Raw genomic sequence first — 17,937 nt, forward strand, 5'->3', positions numbered from 1 at the left:
ATGGCAAGAAGCATTTTTGTTAAAGTGCACACACAATGAGTGTCATGAAATCCCACATATTTACAAGTGAATCTGGGCAGAAGTTATATAGCCACAGAAAATAAGAGACATTCATTTTTTAAAGCTTTATTTTATATATTTAAAAGAGTTAGAGAGGTAGAGATAGAGAGAGAGAGGTCTTCCATCTGCTGGTCACTCCCCAGATGGCCACAATGGCCCAAGCTCTGGTGATTCGAAGCCAGGAGCCCAGAGCTTCCTCCGGGTCTCCCATGTAGGTGCAGGGCCTCAAGGATATGGGCCATCTTCTACTGCTATCCCAGGCCATAGCAGAGAGCTGGATCAGAAGAGGAGCAGCCAGAGACTAGAACCGGCACCCATATGGGATGCCGGCGCTTGCGGCCAGAGCTTTAACCTGCTGCACCACAGCACTGGCCCAAAAACATCCATTGTTAAAAGATTCGGTTTCTAACAGAGAATGCACTGAGAACTTTACATGTACAGGCATAAACATAAGAAAGAACAAAATCACAGAAAATTGTCTTCTGAGTCTACTAGTAATTTAGTACTTAATTTAGGCAACTTACATAATTAAAGATATCTGAACAGAAGCATTGTAATATATAAATTAAGGTTATTTCTGATAATCTCAAAGTGATGCTATATGTTTTCTATTTATTTGAATGACTGAATTTATTTTTTTAAAGATTTTTTCTTTGAAAGATGGAGTTACATGGGGAGAGAAGGAGAGGCAGAAAGAGAGAGGTCTTCCATTCACTGGTTCACTTCCCAGTTGGTTGCAATGGTCAGAGCTATGCCAATCTGAAGCAGGAGATTCTCCCAGGTCTCCCATGCGGGTACAGGAGCCCAAGGATTTGGGCCATCTTCTACTGCTTTCTCAGGCCATAGCAGAGAGCTGGATCAGGAGTGGACTGACATTGATGTTCAGGAACCCGAAGTGCCAATGTGGTCTCACTAAAGGAGAAATAGCTATTAGGGGCCAGCTGATGAATGGAGGCCTGGGCTAAATCCAGCTCATGGTGAATGCATTGGGTCAGTGGTCCCACAGGGTATACTTCTCCAGTGCTCAAGGATGCAATTGGGATGATTACAAACCCCACATTGGATATTGTTATTGTAATATGGAATGAGCACAGCATTCAGTACCAAGTATGCCATTGCAGATATGGCTACCGACTCCTCTTCCACACCTGTCACAAAGGAGAATCAAAGCAGTTTGAACTAACTTAGGACAGACAGTGGCAAGCATTGATGTTCTTGCTCTACAACTGTGTAAACTTTCCCTCTCTCTGTTATAATATAGTCTGAAGAACCCTGTATCATGTAAGATCAAAGAGCAATGGTTTTCATTGTGGTCCATGAGTCCCTAGGAATCTCCCAGGCCCTTTCTGTGGGACTTCAAGGTCAAAGCAATCTTCACAGTGATATTGAGATATGGTTTGCTTGCCTCATTGTGCTGACACTCATTGGTGATGATGAATAAACCTGTGAATGCCTAGCACAGATCATTGCAATGATGCAGTGATAGGAAATTGTGACAGCACTCATTGCCATTATTCACTTCTGTGTAAACACAGGGGAAGAAGAGAGAAAACTGCCAGCTTCACTTATTCATGTCCTTAATGTGGCACTGCCTGGTCTTGTGGTTAAGATACCAGAATCCCTTATTGGGTGCCTAGGTTTGAGTACCAGTTCTGCTCCCAATTCCAGCTTTGTGTTAATGCACACCTTGGGAGGCAGCAGTTAAGAGCTCAAGTACTTGGATCCCTGCCACCCCTGTGGGAGACCTGGATTAAGTTTCAGGATCCTGACTTTGCCCTGGCACAGCCCAGACTGTTGCAGGTATTTGGAGAGTGAATTAACAGAGAAGAGATATCTGTCTGTCTCTAACTCTGTATCCCTTTCTCTGTCTCTCTGCCATTCAAATCAAATAAAATAAATAAATAAACAAAAAATTTAAAAGAATGTCTTTAATAAAACAATAAAGTTATCTTAACATTTGCATGTACATTTTTAATATTCCGTGTAACAAATTAGAAAGTATGCATAGAGTACTCATGGAGAGAAGGTGCCTATTTTAAGGAAAAGTGCTTGTGAAATAGCAGAGGCAGAAATTAAAATCATTTTAGGAGTCAGTGTAGTGGGACAGCAGGTTTAGCCACTGCCTGTGACCCCTCCATCCTATATGAGCACTGATTTGAGTCCCAGCTGCCCCACTTCTGATCCAGCTCCCTGCTAATACACCTGCGAAATCAGCAGAAGACGGCTGAAGTATTTTGGCCCTGCCACCCATGTTAGAAACCTGGATGGAGGTTAAGCCACTGCCTGCAGTGCTGGCATCCCATATGTGTGCTGGTTCAAGACCTGGCTGCTCCACTTGCAATCCTGCTCTCTGTTACGCCTGGGAAAGCAGTAGATGAAGGCCCAATCCTTGGGCCCCTGCACCCGTGTGGGAGACCTGGAGGAAACCCCTGCCTCCTGGCTTTGGATTGGTGCAGCTCCGGCTGTTGTGACCAATTGGGGAGTGAACCAGCAGATGGAGGACCCCTCCCTCTGCCTCTCCTCTTTCTATGTAACTCTGACTTACAAATAAATAAATAAATCTCTAAAGAAAAAGAAACCTGGATAGAGTTCCAGGCTCCAGGCTTTGGCCGGGATCCAGAACATTGTGGCCATCTGGGAAGTTATCCAGCAGGTGAAGATTCTCTCTCTCTCTTCTCACACTCACTCTCACCTGTGTGCATGTCCATCCTTTCTGTAAATCCACCATTCAACTGAAAATAAAATAAACCTTAAAAAAGGAAATGAGGGGCTGGCATTGTGGATAGCAGGTTTAAGCTACCACCTGTGATGCCGGCATGTTATGGTGCTAGTTTGGGTCCTGGCTGCTCCATTTTCAATCCAGTGCTCTGCTGATGCACCTGGGAAAGCAATGGAGAATTATCCAAGTACTTGGGCTCCTGCCACCCACATGGGAGACCAGAATAAAATTCCTGGCTCATGGCTTCTGCCTGGCCATTTGGAGAGTGGACTAGCAGATGGAAGATCTCTATGTCTTTCCTTCTTTCTCTGTAACTCTGCCTTTCAAATCTATAAATAAGTAAATCTTTTTAAAAGTAGGAAAATAAAATCATTTTTATTTGAAAGGGTTATCAACAGATAACTATCAGCATCTGGTCTTAGGTATTTGGCAAACATTTTCTAAATAATCCATTTCTAAAAAAATGAATGAAGTGAGCCTTCACTTCAAGGAAAACAATTGACAAAACTGGAGCTCTCAGGGACTGGCATTGTGGCACAGCAGGTTAAGCCACCACTCGGGATACCCACATCCAATATTGGAGTGCTGGTTTGGATCCCATATACTCTGCTTCTGAACTAGCTCCCTGCAAATGCACATGGGAAACAGCAGCTGGTAGTTAAAGTGCTTCCATCCTTGTCACCTGTGTGGGAGACCCAGAAGGAGCTCCTGGCTTCCACCAAGGCAGTCATTTGGGGAGTGAACCAGTAGGTAGAAAATCAGCATTTGGAAAAACTCCTATCCACCATTGTGAAGTTGACATCACCCCAGCATTTACCTTTCCAACAAGATGGATGCGATATTCAAAACTGTGATGTTTTATATTGCAGTATGTGAGATTCCTCAACAGCTGGGTGATCTGGATAATTCAGGGATCTAATGTTATTCAAATGGCCAGGCCATATTGCCACAAAATCGTAAGTGGGAAAAGGCCTAAGACCAATGAATTACAGCCTAGCAGGCACAGAAAGTTCATGGTATGATTTCAGATTTCACATTATAACAAAGCTTTAAGAAACTGCCACTAACTGAATTTTAACACGGCATCACAGAAAAATATCCCTAACTATCTGAAAAGACTATTAAAATACTCCTTAACTTTCTAGCTAGCTCGGTGTGAGGATGGATTTTCCTCACAAACTTAAACCAAAATAACATATCACAACAGATGGAATGTAGAAACAGATATGGGATTCTAGTTGTGTTGAAGAGATGTGAAAAAACTGTTAAATAATGCCACTTACATTTTTTTGGTTTTGGAAAATATAGTTGTTTTTCATAAATTAGTATTATTTATATAAACTTGCAGTGGGTTTATTGTTTTATTTTGAATTAATACTACACAAATATGTTTAGGTGTTCTCCATTTAAATTTACATCCTAGTAAATATAAATAGGTGTAACTCATGCAAAGAAAGCTCTGTGGGGGTGCTCAATAAATTTTAAAGAATATAAAAGGATCCAGAGACCAAAATGTTTGAGAATTCCTGTTCTACGCATTCATCATAACTGCACATTAGTCCACTGTGTTGATGTTGAATTTTAGTAGAACTGGACAGATGAGAAGAAAAGTTGCAAATGTATTGAAATCTTTGGTTAAAAATACAAAGGTACTTCAAAAAATCATGGAAGATGTAATTTTTAAAAAAATCTTGTATTGAGTGAATATAATTTTCATAAGCACAACTTTGGGAATATAGTGGTTTTCCCCCCCATACCCACCCTCCCACCCCCACTCCCACCCCACCTCCTACTCCCTCTCCCATCTCATTTTTCTTTAAGATTCATTTTTAATTAACTTTATGTACAGCAGACCAACTCTATAGTAAGTAAAGATTTCAACAGTTTGCACACATACCCACATACAATGTAAAAATTACTGTTTGGGAACAAGTTTTGCAGTTAATTCTCATAGTACAACTCCTTAAGGACAGATGTCCTACATGTGGAGTAAGTGCACAGTGACTCCTGTTGTTAATTTAACTATTAACACTTTTACTTATGACCTCAGTGATCACCCAAGGCTCTTGCCATGAGCTGCCAAGGCTACAGAAGCCTTTTGTGACCACAAACTCTGTCAGTATTTAGGGCCATAAGCAAAGTGGAAGTTCTCTCCTCCCTTCAGAGAAGAGTGCAGCCTTCTTTGATGGCCCCTTGAAAGATGTAATTGAAAGAAGTGTGCATAGGGCTGACATTGTGGCATTATGGGTTAAGCCTCCCCCTGTGACACTACCATCCCATATGGGCATCAGTTTGATTCCTAGCTGCCCTACTTCTGATCCAGCTCCCTGATAACCACTTCGTGTGAGTTGAGTTGTCCCTCCCCGTTCCAAGACAAAAGATGTTTTAAAATCTTAACACCTCTATCTGTGATTGTGACCTTATGCGGAAATAAGGTTCTTGCAGATGTAATCATGTGAAGATGAGATCAATGGCTGGAGCAGGGCCGATCTTAAGCCAGGAGCCAGGAGCTTCCTCCAGGTCTCCCACGTGGGTGCAGAGGCCCAAGGACCTCGGCCATCCTCCACTGCTTTCCCAGGCCATAACAGAGAGCTGGATTGTAAGAAGAGCAGCCAGGACTAGAATTGGCACCCATATGGGATGCCAGCAGTTCAAGCCAGGGTGTTAACCCGCTACACCACAGTGTCAGCCCCTATTAATGATTTTTTAAATCATCAAATCTCAGCATTGTTTGTTGAAAATAGAACTCTAACCACAGACAAGAATGGGGTCCTAGGGATTTTTTTCACCTTTCATCAGTAACCCTGTCCATCCGGGGACCCTTGTGGATATTGAAGGACTGAACTGATGCCTGCGCTGTGGCCTCCCTCAGAGGCATGATAAAGTCCTAACAGTTTTCTGTTCTCCAAGCACTTGTTATGAAGGCAGGAGGACAGGCAATGACAGCCACAAGAGTGGGGTCACAGGGAGGAAACTCAGGAAGCCCAACTGCCCTGTCTGCACCCTCACGGGCTCTCCACATTTTCTGGCAGTAAAAGCCACCCTCACTGTCTCCACGTCCCTGGTGTGCTCTGCCCTGGAAATGTAACCTGTGCTTTCCTGGAGCCACCCTTAAACAGAGCATGGCATGACAGCACAGAAGCTGATAGCATGGGCTTTGCTCATGGCCTGACCTGACTCCAATTCCAACTCAGTCACTAATCCGTGACCATGAGCAAGATGTGTAGCCCTCTCTGCAGTTTTATTTTCAACTTATTGTTTTGTATTTTTGAGATAATATATTTTCAATTTACATTATAATCAAAGACTTAGTGCTCCACTAAAGAAAGAGTCAACTAATAAAAAGTACAGGCTGGACAATAGGCTAGCCCCATAAAGAATAATCAAATGGAAATATTTTCAACTTCTTTCATTTACAGTAAATTTTAAAACAGTCCTTTGGCAGTTTTGTTGCCTATGATTTATGTCTCTTTTGCTAAGTGATTGGTTTTCACTTCTGCCTTTTATTAAACAAACACTTAATGAATTTAACCTTGCTTCACCCACATTCATGTCCTGCAGAGGTGGAGAGAGAGAGAGGTCTTCCATCCACTGGTTCACTACCCAGATGACTGCAACAGCTGGAGCTGGGCCCATCTAAAGCCAGGAGCCAGGAGCTTCTTCCAGGTCTCCCATGTGGGTGCAGGGGTCCAAGGGCTTGGGCCATCTTCTACTGCTTTCCCAGGCCATAGCAGAGAGCTAGATTGGAACTGGAGCAGTCAGGACTCAAACTGGTGGCTATAATGGATGCCGGCACTGCACGCAGCAGCTTTAGCTGTGGTAAAGACAATGTAAAATTTCACATTTTAATATTGATGTTGTACACTGTTTTACTTAACATTTTGGGGAGTAACTGCCTCTGACTTCAATTCAAGAGGATACTTTTTTGTTACTAGTATAACCAGTTTTTGTAATGGCATTAGCAAATAAAGGGATGCTTATTATTGAAACAAAAAAGTGTGTTATCCTTGCTGATTGTTAGCTATGAATATGACAATTATTAATTGATTTACCCACAGTCTCCTGTGGAGGCTCTGGGATATGGAGTAACTAAAGCAGATAAGAATCCCTACTTTTTGTGGTAGGGGCTTGGGAAAATCTTTTTTTCTTTCTGGGAGTCATATTCCTCATCAGTATGATAAGGCAATGGGCCTGTCTGGGGGCCTTTCCTGCTCAGTTTTCTCTGAGTCCCTGGGTGACTGAGATGTGTGTTCAGTGTGCACTGGGGACTGCAGCTAAGACTTGTACAGGTGGAGAAATAAAGGGAAAACTTAGTATGGCTTGTAAGTTCATCTTTTCCAGAATTATCATGATGATATCCAGTCTTGATGATAAGTTAAATTGCACTGTACACATCACTACTCTTTTATTGTTTTTAAAAAATTATTTATTTGAACGTCAGCGTGAGAGAGAGAGAAAGAGAATTTTCCACCCACTGGTTCACTCCCCAGATGGCCCCAGTGGCCAGCACTGGGCCAGGTCAAGGCCAGGAGCTACATCTAGGTCTCCCATGTGGGTGGCAGGGGTCCAAGTATTTGGGCACAGGCAGAATTGAGCTTTCTACTCTAACTTCACTCTGCAAACACTCATCCTCTATCCCTTTCTTCAGCCAGCAGCTCCTTTCTCTGAATCTTCATGTTTTGTGTTCTGTACAGTGAGAAATGCTTCCTTGGGTACTGAGAGAAGGAAGAAGGACACACACAGAAAATGCACCCATAGGTACTCTGAGCAATAACCCTGGACCCATACAGGGTCCTTTCATGCATCAAAGAGAGGGAGGGAGGGAGGGAGAGGGACAGAGAGAGAGGAGAGAGACGCAACAGTCTTCCACTTGCTGATTCACTTCCTAAATGGTCCCAACAGCTAGGGCTAAGCGGATCCAAAGCTAGGAGCCAGGAGGTTCCTTCAAGTCTCCCACATGGGTGCAGGTGCCCAAGGACTTGGGCCATCTTCCACTGCTTTTCCAGGCCAAAACAGAGAGCTGGATTGGAAGTGGAGCAGCCAGGACTTGAATTCTTGCCCACACTGGGATGCCGGCACTGCAGGAAGTGGCTTTACATGCTATGCTACAGCGTCAGCCCCCACATAAACTTTTATTCTGTTCATAGAAATGTTATAATTTTTATACATTTTTTTCACATCCTGTTTTCCTATACTTAAAAGGTTTGTATGGACACAATAGATGATCTTAGAATGCCTCTCCTTGGTGTGTAACTTGGGAGAAAGATCAAGCACCCAAAGAAGAGAGAAAGAAACCTCTTTAACTTGCCATGGATGCCTGGGCACCTGAAGTGGGTGGAGATGTTGATGTCACTGCACCCTTGGGTGTGTGCTTCCCAGGGGCAGCTGTGCAGAGTGGAGGGGAGAGGTGGGTAGAGGGTGGGGTGTATCTTGGGGAAAATGAGAGGTCTTGATGTCATCAGTGGGGAGTGTCTGATGTTGATCAGGCAGCACAGGGCTACTGGTTAGGCAGCCACTTAATGACCAATGATCCCAGAGCTGTAGAAGTAGGCCAGAGATGCTGTTAGAACTTGACTTGGCAGAGCTGTGTGGAGTGAGCTCAGGGCTATGAACAAGACAGTTGATAAGGGGGAAGGGGAGTGTGTGTGTCCTCTGGGAGAGTCAGAATCCTCCAATTTCCTGCCTGTGGAGGAGAGACCTTACCTGTGAGGGGACATAGTGTGCAGTCTCAGCCAGCAAAATTTGTAGTAGTAGAGGAGCTGAGTTTCCCCTTGTCTGGCATTTCTTATTTAATTGATAGCCCCCCTGAACCTTTTATTTAAGGTATACAAACTTAATGAATTTCATATATACAAATTTAGGAACATAGTGATTCTTCCCATCCTACCCTCCCTCCCACCCGCACTCCTACCCTTCTTCCTCCTCTAATTGTGATTTCAATTGTCAGGGCCTGCAGTTCCTTGAGAGTTCTGTAACCACACCCATCACTGGTCACCTCTCCTCACACTCACCCAGCCTTCCCCACTATGCAGAAGGGGGCAAAACACCTCCAAGTCTTCACCCACCTGGGCCAGATGTTTCAGATATCTCACCTGGCCACGTCTCCCTCCTGCTTCCATTCTGACCCTCTGTCATGGGCACAGAATCTCACCAACTTGCAGACAATACCCAGTGCTGGGCCTGCAGCTTAGCCAATAACACACTTGATTGTTCCTGCAATATGGAGAGAAAGACCTTCAGAGAGGAACCTTCTCTTCCAGGGGACTCTGAGTACCCAGTGAGGGTCCTGGATGAAGCCTAAGGCCAAGGGCATGGCTTCTCTGGCTCTCCAGGGAACACAGGTCAGCTTAGCATGGGTTGTTATGCATGAAAATCTCCCAAAAAGTTCAGAGAAGGTTGAGATGTCCATGTGGCCTGCTGTAGTCATTGTTCCTCCTTCCCTTAGGACAGCAGCAGTGAACAAGGCTGAAGGTTCATAGGGGGTGGCTCCCAAAGGACAGGCTCTCACCATGGATCTCATAGGGATGTCTACTCAGCTCCTGGGGCAGGGCTGATGGGGCTTCTGCACCTCCCCCCCCCCCCCCATATAGGGTCAAGCAGAAAATGTCCTTAGAACAAGCAAGGTGCTTTTTAAAGTCTTCCTAGTTACAGCTTTCGCACAGGCTGTGGTTGTTTTCTGCATTCCGTGAAAGCCCCTTTCAGAATCCAGATAGGCATTCTCCAACTTTGAATTTTTTTTAAGATTTACTTATTTATTTGAACATCTGAGTTTCAGAAAGAGAGAGAGAAAAAAAAATCTTGAACTCACTGGTTCATTCCCCAATTGGCTGCAACAGCCAAGGCTGGGCCAGGCCAAAACCAGGAGCCAGGAGCTTTGTCCAGGCCTCCCACATGGGTGGCAGGACCAAGCACTTAAGCCATCATCTGCTGCTCTTCCCAGGCCATTACCAGGGCTATATCAGAAGTGGAGCAGCTGGGACAGGAACCAGTGCCCGAACAGAATGCTGGTGTCACAGGCAGCAGCTTTATCCCCTATACCATGATGGCCCCAACTTTGAATTCTTGAAGTAGGGGTGCTGCAGCAACAAGAATTAGCTCTCCTGCCCGAAAGAACTAAAAATAACAGCAACCACAGCGACAGACAAAATAGAGTATTTTCAAGATCCTTGACAGCTAGCAAAAAAGAAGTGACAGGAACGCAGCGGGGGAGCCCTGTCATTGCTCCAACTCACTGTCCTCAGAGAGTTTCCAAGATAAACAGAGGGAGAGGAAGGTGAAGATGGGCCCAGTGGGCCCTTTGGAAGGAGGACACCGAGCTGAGAGGCCAAGAAAGACAAAGTATCATTGAGTCTGTAGGGGGCGCCCGGGGGGGGGGGGTGTCACAGAAGGCGCCTTCTGAGCACACAGCACAGTGTGACCAGGCGTGCACACAGGAAACCACCTAGTGTAGGGAAGTTGTTTCAAAAGCAGAAACCAGTGCCTGTCCCTCACTCAGGGCCATAATAGTGACTGTTTCCAAAAGACAGACTTTTTCAAAAAACAAGCAAGCACGCAAACACACAAAACCCCTCCGTGCTCCATTCAGCCAGCACCTCGCGCTCCTCCCAGGGCCCCAGAGCGCCCAGAGCCCCACCCCAGGGCCTCACCGCGGCCCTCAGCCTCCGGAGCCGCCGCGCTCCCAAGGCCACGCCCACCGCCGCGCGGCCCGGCGCTTTCCCGCCCTCCGCAAGCCCCGCCCACCCACCCGTTGCCCTCAGCCCCTCACACAGCCCAGGCCCCTGCGCCCCGAGGACGCCATCGATGACCCCCAGCCCAGCCTGCAGGCCGCCGAGGGCCCTGGGGGCTGCCGCCCCCCTGGGGAACCCGGATGCGGACCCCGCTTCAGAAAACAGAGCTGTGGACAATGGAGGACCCCGCGCCAGGGCTCCGGAGCGGGGACAGCGGTGCGGGGTCACTTGAGGGCCGCCTTCCGGAACCGGAGTCAGAGGAGAAGAGAGGGAACCGCGGACGCGGGGCGGACCCCGCGCCGAGGGACAGGGTTCCAGGAGGACGGGCGCCAGCCCCAGGCTCAGGACGCCGCTCCTCGGGAGGAGGATGCGGGAGCCGCGCCCACAGCTCCCGGGAGGGCGGGAAGGGCCGGCCCCCCTGGAGGAGGCCGCGGGGCTGCGGAGCCCGGGCGGCAGGGGGCGCTCTCCGGGACCACAGCCTCCTGCTGTTTGTAACTCCAGGCCTTTCCTTCTTACTGTGGTGTTTATTCATGGGAGAGAGAGAATTACAGAGAGGGGAGAGGCAGAGAGAAAGGTCTTCCATGCTCTGGTTCGCTCTCCAGATGGCCACTACAAGGGGTCTCCCAGGCAGGAGCAGGCCCCAAGCCCTCGGGCCATCTTGCATGGCTTCCCCAGCCCATTAGGAGAGAGCCAGAAGGGAAGAGGAGCAGCCGGGACAGGAACCAGCGCCCATGGGGGAAGCCGGCCCTGCAGGCGGAGGCTTAGCCCACCAGGACACAGCACAGGCCGGGCCCACGGCGTTTCCGGTGCTGTGCCGAGAAACTGACTTGAAACTTAGCAGACTCCAGGAGCTAGAATCCTGCTGTCTTTTCTCTTAGAGAGAGGAGGCCTTGCCTCCTGCATGGGGGCTTGTAGTGTATAACTTTGTTGCAGGCAGAAGTCTCTGAGGGTTAAAGTGCAGTTAAGGAAGTGAGGTTAAGGTGGCTGCGGGTCATCCCGCACTGTCTTGGGCTCAGAGGCTCTGGAGCTGGCGCAGTCACACTAAGGAGAGGAGCCCAGGAGCTGCAGCGTGGGGGGGACAGGGCGTGCACAGAAGGGCAGGGTCCAGCAGCCAGGTGGCACAGCAGGTTAGAGCCCCAGCCTGTAGCCCCGACCTCCATGGGGGCTGCTCCACTGGCTCTGCAGCTCTCTGCTGTGTCCCTGGGAAGCAACCAAAGACGGCCCTAGTCCTTGGGCCTCTGCCCTGGTGTGGGAGACTTGGCAGAAGCTCCTGGCTCCTGACTTTGGATCAGCTCAGCTCTGGCCATTGTTGTCATTTGGGGAGTGAACCAAAGACCTCTCTCTCTCTCTCTCAGGCTCGACCTCTCTCTGTAACTCTGTATTTCAAATAAAATATAATAATTATTAAAAGAAGAAGAACCAGGGCAGTGTCTTTTCCCGTGGGCCATACTAGTTCACTCATCTCTTCCCTGAAAGGTTGCTGGGCCCAAGCCAGCTCCTCCCCAGGGTTTGAGTCATTCAGTTTGTTCTGCACCTGTTCTCTCCATCCTTATCCTCTCTACTTGTTTTGTGTGTGTGTGTGTGATTTATTTATTTATTTGAGGGTTAGCACTACAGAGAGAGGGAGAGACAGAAAAAAGGGCTTCCATCTGCTGGTTCACCACCGAAATGGCCTCAATGCCTTCCTCTGGGCTGATCTGAAGCCAGGATTTATCCGGGCCTCCCACATGGGTGCAGGGGCCCAAGCCCTTGGGCCATCTTCCACTGCTCTCCTAAGCGATAAGCAGAGAGCTGAATTGCAAGAGCAGCAGCTGGGACATGAACCGGCTCCCACACGGGATCCTGGCCTGACTGACAGAGGCTTCCCCTACAAAGCCACAGCCGGGCCCCATCTCCTTCTACTTTAAATCAGATGTGGAGAAATCCTGCCTGAACCCCGTGCTCACGTTAATGAGATTGCAGGGATGTGTGGGAAGGATCCCTCCTCCAATAGGGTGAAAACAACACCTGTGTCTTTTGTGCTTTTTCCACATAAATTCTTAGGTGCTTCTTCTGGTCATATGAATAATGTGCTTCCTATTTTTGTGGGGATTGCCTTGAATTTGTAAATTGCATTGGATAGAGTAGACATTTTCATCATGTTAATTCTTGTAATCCGTGGACATGGATGTCTTTCTAGTGTTTGTGTCTGCTTCAGGTTCTTTCACTGGTGTTTCATAATAGTCATGGTAGAGAAGACACTAAGAAATGGACAAGTAGGAGTACTTTCTACATGGCTTGGCAAACATTTTAATGAGATGTGGGGGCAAAGCATTGAGGCCTGTCTGTGTCTAGCACACAGTAACTGCTCAGTCACATTAGTTCTTACGAGTTCATCACCCTCTGCTCTTTCAGAATCTTCCTCCTTGTCTTAGACACAGGGATAACTGTTCATGGTGTGATGGACCATTCTACTCACATAAGTTAATGTTCCTCAAATGATTTAAATGTTTAGTATTATTAATAATGTCTCAAGGAGCATCATCTACATATATTTGGTATGTCCCTTATTAATTGTGAAGATGCTTCTCCAGGTTGTATCCTGTAAAGGGAATTGTAAGATCAAAGTTCTGGTACATTCCTGATGGTGCTGTTCTGGCCCCATTGCCTGGCAAGAAGATTTTCCCATTCACATTCACAGCCACTGATGAGAATGTTCTTTTCTATACCCCCTTGCAGAAACTAGACAGCCCCTGTTACCTTCTGTTAACTTTTACCAGCACTTAACTCTTTATTGTGAGATTTTATCAACTCAGATTACACTCAATAGGCCTGGAAAGGCTGCGATCAATGGGATGGTCTGTGTTCTCTTGTATTGGATGACTGCTCTGTTCTGAGATAATCAGACAACAGCAGTGTGAGCACACGAGTCTTGCACGGTGGACGACACTGCGTGTTGGGTTCCTGCAGTGTTCTGGATTTTGTGTGTGAGGCCCTCATTTCTTTGTCGCTCTTTCCTTTCTTTCTGCCTGCTTCCTTATTCTTTCTTTCCACTGACTTGGGATTGGTCTGCTCCTGTTTTACTAGGATTTTTGAGATACTTTGTTAGGTTATTGGAAGTCTTTCTAATTATTTGATGTAGGAACTTAATCCCATAACCTTTCCTCTGCATACTACTTTTAGAATTTCCTGTAGATTCAGTGTGTTGTGCTTCCATTTTAATTAGTTTCATGGAATTTTAAAATTTCCCTCTTGGTTTCTTATCCAGCCTTTATGTATTTGCATACCTTTGGGGGTTCTTGCATTGTTGATTTCTAGTATTATAGCATCCATGTTCCATGTGCAGATGAAAAGAATGTGTATTCTGCAGCTGTGGAGTGAAATATCTGTAGTCATCTGTTATGGCCATTTGGTCTGTAGTAGTTTCTCTCTGATGCTTGTTAATTTTTTTCCAGGTGATCTCTTCCTGTCGAAGAAAGGTGAGTGTTGAAGTCCCCCACTATTACTACATTAGAATTCATGTGTCCTTTAGATGTAATAATTTTGTTTTATAAATTAGTGTGCTGCAGCAATGGATTCGTATGCACTTACCATTGTCACATCTTCTTGTTGGATCAAACCCTTGATAATCATATAGCAACCGTCATCTCTGTTTCAGTTTTTATCATCAAACCTATTTTATCTGATCCAACCATAGGTACTCTTGTTCACATCTGATATCCATTAGCATGAAGCATCTTTTCCCATCCTTTCCCTTTCAGTCTCTGTCTTTACTAGTGTGTTTCTTGTAGGCAACTTGTGGTTGGGTCTTGGTTTTCATCCAGTCATCCTGTCTGTATCTCGTAACTGGGTAATGTTGTCTGTGGACATTCACAGTTATTATGGATAAGGGATGGGTAAGAACTTGATTTTTAGAAATTTCATCATTTTGTTGTGAGTACCCTATGTTCTTTTTCCAGTGGGTTTTCTGTCATGTGTCTTGATAGTGGCAGTGACTCCTTATTCCAAGTCACTTGCAGAGGCTCTGGGGATAGGAACTGCACAAGGCAGACAGTGCTCCTGTCTCAGGAAGACCCTTTTCTGGCATAGGTGCCTGATGGTCTAGAGGAGGTCACAGAAACTCATTCTGTGTCTGACTGCAATCACTACTTGATCCTTTCAGTGTTCTTTGGTCCTGCTGTGTCACCCAGGAATCAAACTGAATATCAATGACAGATCTTAGCACCAGAGTGACTCACAGGGGAAGCACATTCTCCAAATGGCCAAATGATGTCCCTGTATAACAAAGGAGGAAAATTCCTCAGTTCTTTGGATGTCACAACATCAGGTGCACTTACCCAACTGGTAAAATATTTCTACCTGTGCAGAAATTTGTTGGATTGATAACATCAGATTTTTCCAATTGGTTTTTATTGTCCATGTTCTTGTGGTCTTAGCCCAAAAACTGTGTTGACTCTGCCCATTTCTTAGAGCATTTGCTCCTTGTTTTCTTCTGTTAGTTTCATAGTTTCAGATCTTACATTTAGATCATGATCCATTTTGAGTTGATTTTTGTAAATTAAAATCTATTTTCCCAGTCCCATTAAAATAGATGTGCATATCTCCAGGGAATGTTTTCCACATCTTTGTCAAAAGTAAGTGTAGGGATGTAGGTGTGTGAATTTCTAGGGGTTCTCTTTTTTTCCATTGTCCTATGTGTCTATTGCTATGTTGCTACCATACTGTTTTGGTCTCAATAGCCTTGTGGCATATCTTTAATTTTGAACTGTGGTGCCTCCATCTTTGGCTTCATTGTGTTAAGAATATTTTGAGTATTCAGAGCCTTTTGTGTTTTCATAAGAATTTTAAGATTTTTTTCTTATTCTGTGAGGATGTCATCAGTATTTTGATGGAGACTACATTGAATCTCTAAATTGTTTTGGGTAGTTTTGATACTTTAATAATATTAATTCTTCCAAATCAAGAATATATGAGGGAATTCCATTATTTTGTGTCTGCTTCATTTTCTTTCATTAGATTCAATGTGTTTGAATTTCATTGAAGAGGACTTTCACATGCTGGTTGAACTTATCACAAGGTATTTAATTTTTTGTATCTGTATAGAATTAGATAGCACTTACCAATTCTCATCATGATGGTTGAGTATATAATAAGGCCATTGATTTTGGAATTCCACACTGTGTAGCTAATAAAGAATTACTAATCCAGAACACATAAGGAATGGAAACACTTCCCCTGTCAGGTGGAGGCCTCACAGCAGGAATGTGGGATTTCCCTGGGTCATGAAGGGGGATGTGAATGAGTTGGAGGTGTTTGTTATGTGTGGATGCTGTGTGTGATCCATTCCATCTGTGCTATTCTGACATTAAACACACTGCTTATCTGCCCCATGTGCAGGGGACATAGGGTGACAATGACAGTGACTCTAATTCAGCAAGGGCAAAAATGGAGCCTACAAGGAAGTCATGAATCCAAAAGTTTTCAAGTTGAGATGGGCAAATCCAACAGGACTTCCTGGGATAGGTTTCAAGGCTGAGGACTAATCCTCTGTGATGTGGGGCCTTGCCTCTGGGTCTCAGCCTGTGATACTTCCTTCTTCATTTGAACCAGTACTTGTCTTTTCTTCTCACACTCCTCTGATGTGTGTCTTCTTCCTGGTGTTAGCAGCCTTCTCTTGGTTGTTTTGCACATACACCTTACCTGAGTCAGTCTGCCAATGCCCCGTGCTTGGCTCTGACCACATTCTACCAGGGGCTGTTCTCACGATCTCAGGCACATCAGGAAAATCTTTATTGACCTGATTTCTGTTGGTCATTGTTGTTTTTAATTTTTTATCTTTGAAACTAGCAGCATTGCCTCGCAGAAAAGCTGGGTCCACAGAGGTCCAGAATGAATCTCTACTCTCCCTGACTCCAGGAGACAAAAAGAAGAACATGGATCTCCATACAGAAATGACCTCCATGAGGTCTGACAGTCTCCACCATTGCAGCAGAGGAGAAAACCTGAGGGAGAATTCCAGAGGTAAGGGAACACACAGGACAGGCAGGGCTGTGTTAAATACTCATTCACCTTATGTATTCTCTGCTCCCATTCTATCACCCATTGATTGAAAACAGACAGAGAATACATAATGGGACAATAGAAATGTGGGAAAAGCTGTGTCCAAGGAATGACCCTCATACTTTGTTTGTTTTTAGGAGCAGTAATAGCAGTGCTTTATCTGAAGTCTACAAAACCCAACAATGCATTCTTGGAAGACAAGAGCCATGCTCGGCACAGGGAAGCTGGAGGTCAAAGCTCATGGGGTGGCCCTCCTTCCATCAGCTGTGGTGCTGAGAAAACCTCTTAGTCTCTATGGACCCCAGGTTCCTCATCAGTGAGGTAAAGTGTGTATTGTTCCTCTCTGAGGTCCTGCTGCTTAGGTTCCTCTGAGTCCCTGGGGAACCACACGTGCCCTGGGAACTGAGGCTGAGAGCTGACCTAGTCCCTCCTGTGTCTCCTCCCAGATCCGGAACTGAGTCCACATCCTGAGAACCCAGAACTGAAGGTGCAGATGAAGGAAGATGAGCAGCTCTCTGGGACGTGAGAATGACCCAGAGAATGACAAGGTAATGTTAGGGTGAAACCAAGTGTGGGTGAGATGAAGGACACATTGTGTCAGAAACCTCAGGGGATACTCAGAAAGGCCTACTCCACTGTCCAGCCCCTGAAGGAGCCACCTTCCATGAGTACTGAGGTCAGGAGAGAAACTGACTCCACAGTGAACCTGTGCACCTGGCCAGGGAGATCCCTGGATGGAATCAGAGCAGGTTTATGCTGAACACAAGCTTTCCATGCAAGCTAGAGATCCTGGTAACTTCAGTGTCACCACCAAAAAAAAAAAAAAAAAAAAAAAAAAAAAAAAAAAGAGGGAGAGAGAGAGAAAGCACAGCCTTCCTGCCCTCTTCAGCTAGGTACATTTTTCCACCCATGCTCAATTCCGCCATGCAACACACTGCACAATCCAATAAAATGGCAGTGGTGCAGTTCCACAGCCCCAAAGTAAGGATCCCCATGATCCCCACATGGGGCCAAGACCTATGTACATTGTTCACAAGGCTTTTGCTTTCTCTGTGCTATAGTGTGAAAGCACTCACAGAACTCAGTAGCCAAAATAATTAATCATTCATCTGAGAAATTGGCAAAGGACCTGAGTAGACATTACTCCATGAAAGGAATATGCATTGCTACCAGGTTTATGACAAGTTGCCCATTATCAGTACTCATCAGGGAAACACCATTCCAAACCACAGAGGGATATCCCCTCAGAACCATAGGGTCAGCTGCTTTCACAAAGACAAGAGAGAATAAATGTGGGCAAGGGTGTACCAAAAAGGAAACACTTTTACATTTGTGTGAGAATGTTGAGTGGTATGGCCATTATAGAAAACATTATTGAAGTATTTTTGAAAT

At 45.7% G+C, this 17,937-nt stretch overlaps 2 long non-coding RNA genes across 2 annotated transcripts; one reads left to right on the forward strand and one right to left on the reverse strand.

Annotated features, from left to right (window-relative positions):
• Positions 1 to 6,098: 6,098 nt before the first annotated feature.
• On the reverse strand, positions 6,099 to 10,500 carry LOC149125329 (uncharacterized). Its single transcript, XR_016211371.1, has 3 exons — positions 10,426 to 10,500; positions 8,872 to 8,992; positions 6,099 to 6,593 (listed from the first exon to the last, which is right to left on the reverse strand). It is a non-coding gene; the product is annotated as an uncharacterized LOC149125329 (long non-coding RNA).
• Positions 10,501 to 16,339: 5,839 nt separating this feature from the next.
• LOC149125330 (uncharacterized) lies at positions 16,340 to 17,306 on the forward strand. The gene is made up of 3 exons (XR_016211372.1): positions 16,340 to 16,506; positions 16,683 to 16,866; positions 16,992 to 17,306. It is a non-coding gene; the product is annotated as an uncharacterized LOC149125330 (long non-coding RNA).
• Positions 17,307 to 17,937: the final 631 nt, after the last annotated feature.

The sequence above is a fragment of the Oryctolagus cuniculus genome, chromosome 7 (assembly GCF_051225735.1).
Source record: "Oryctolagus cuniculus isolate XC-2025 breed Fujian yellow rabbit chromosome 7, ASM5122573v1, whole genome shotgun sequence".
Taxonomy (NCBI): domain Eukaryota; kingdom Metazoa; phylum Chordata; class Mammalia; order Lagomorpha; family Leporidae; genus Oryctolagus; species Oryctolagus cuniculus.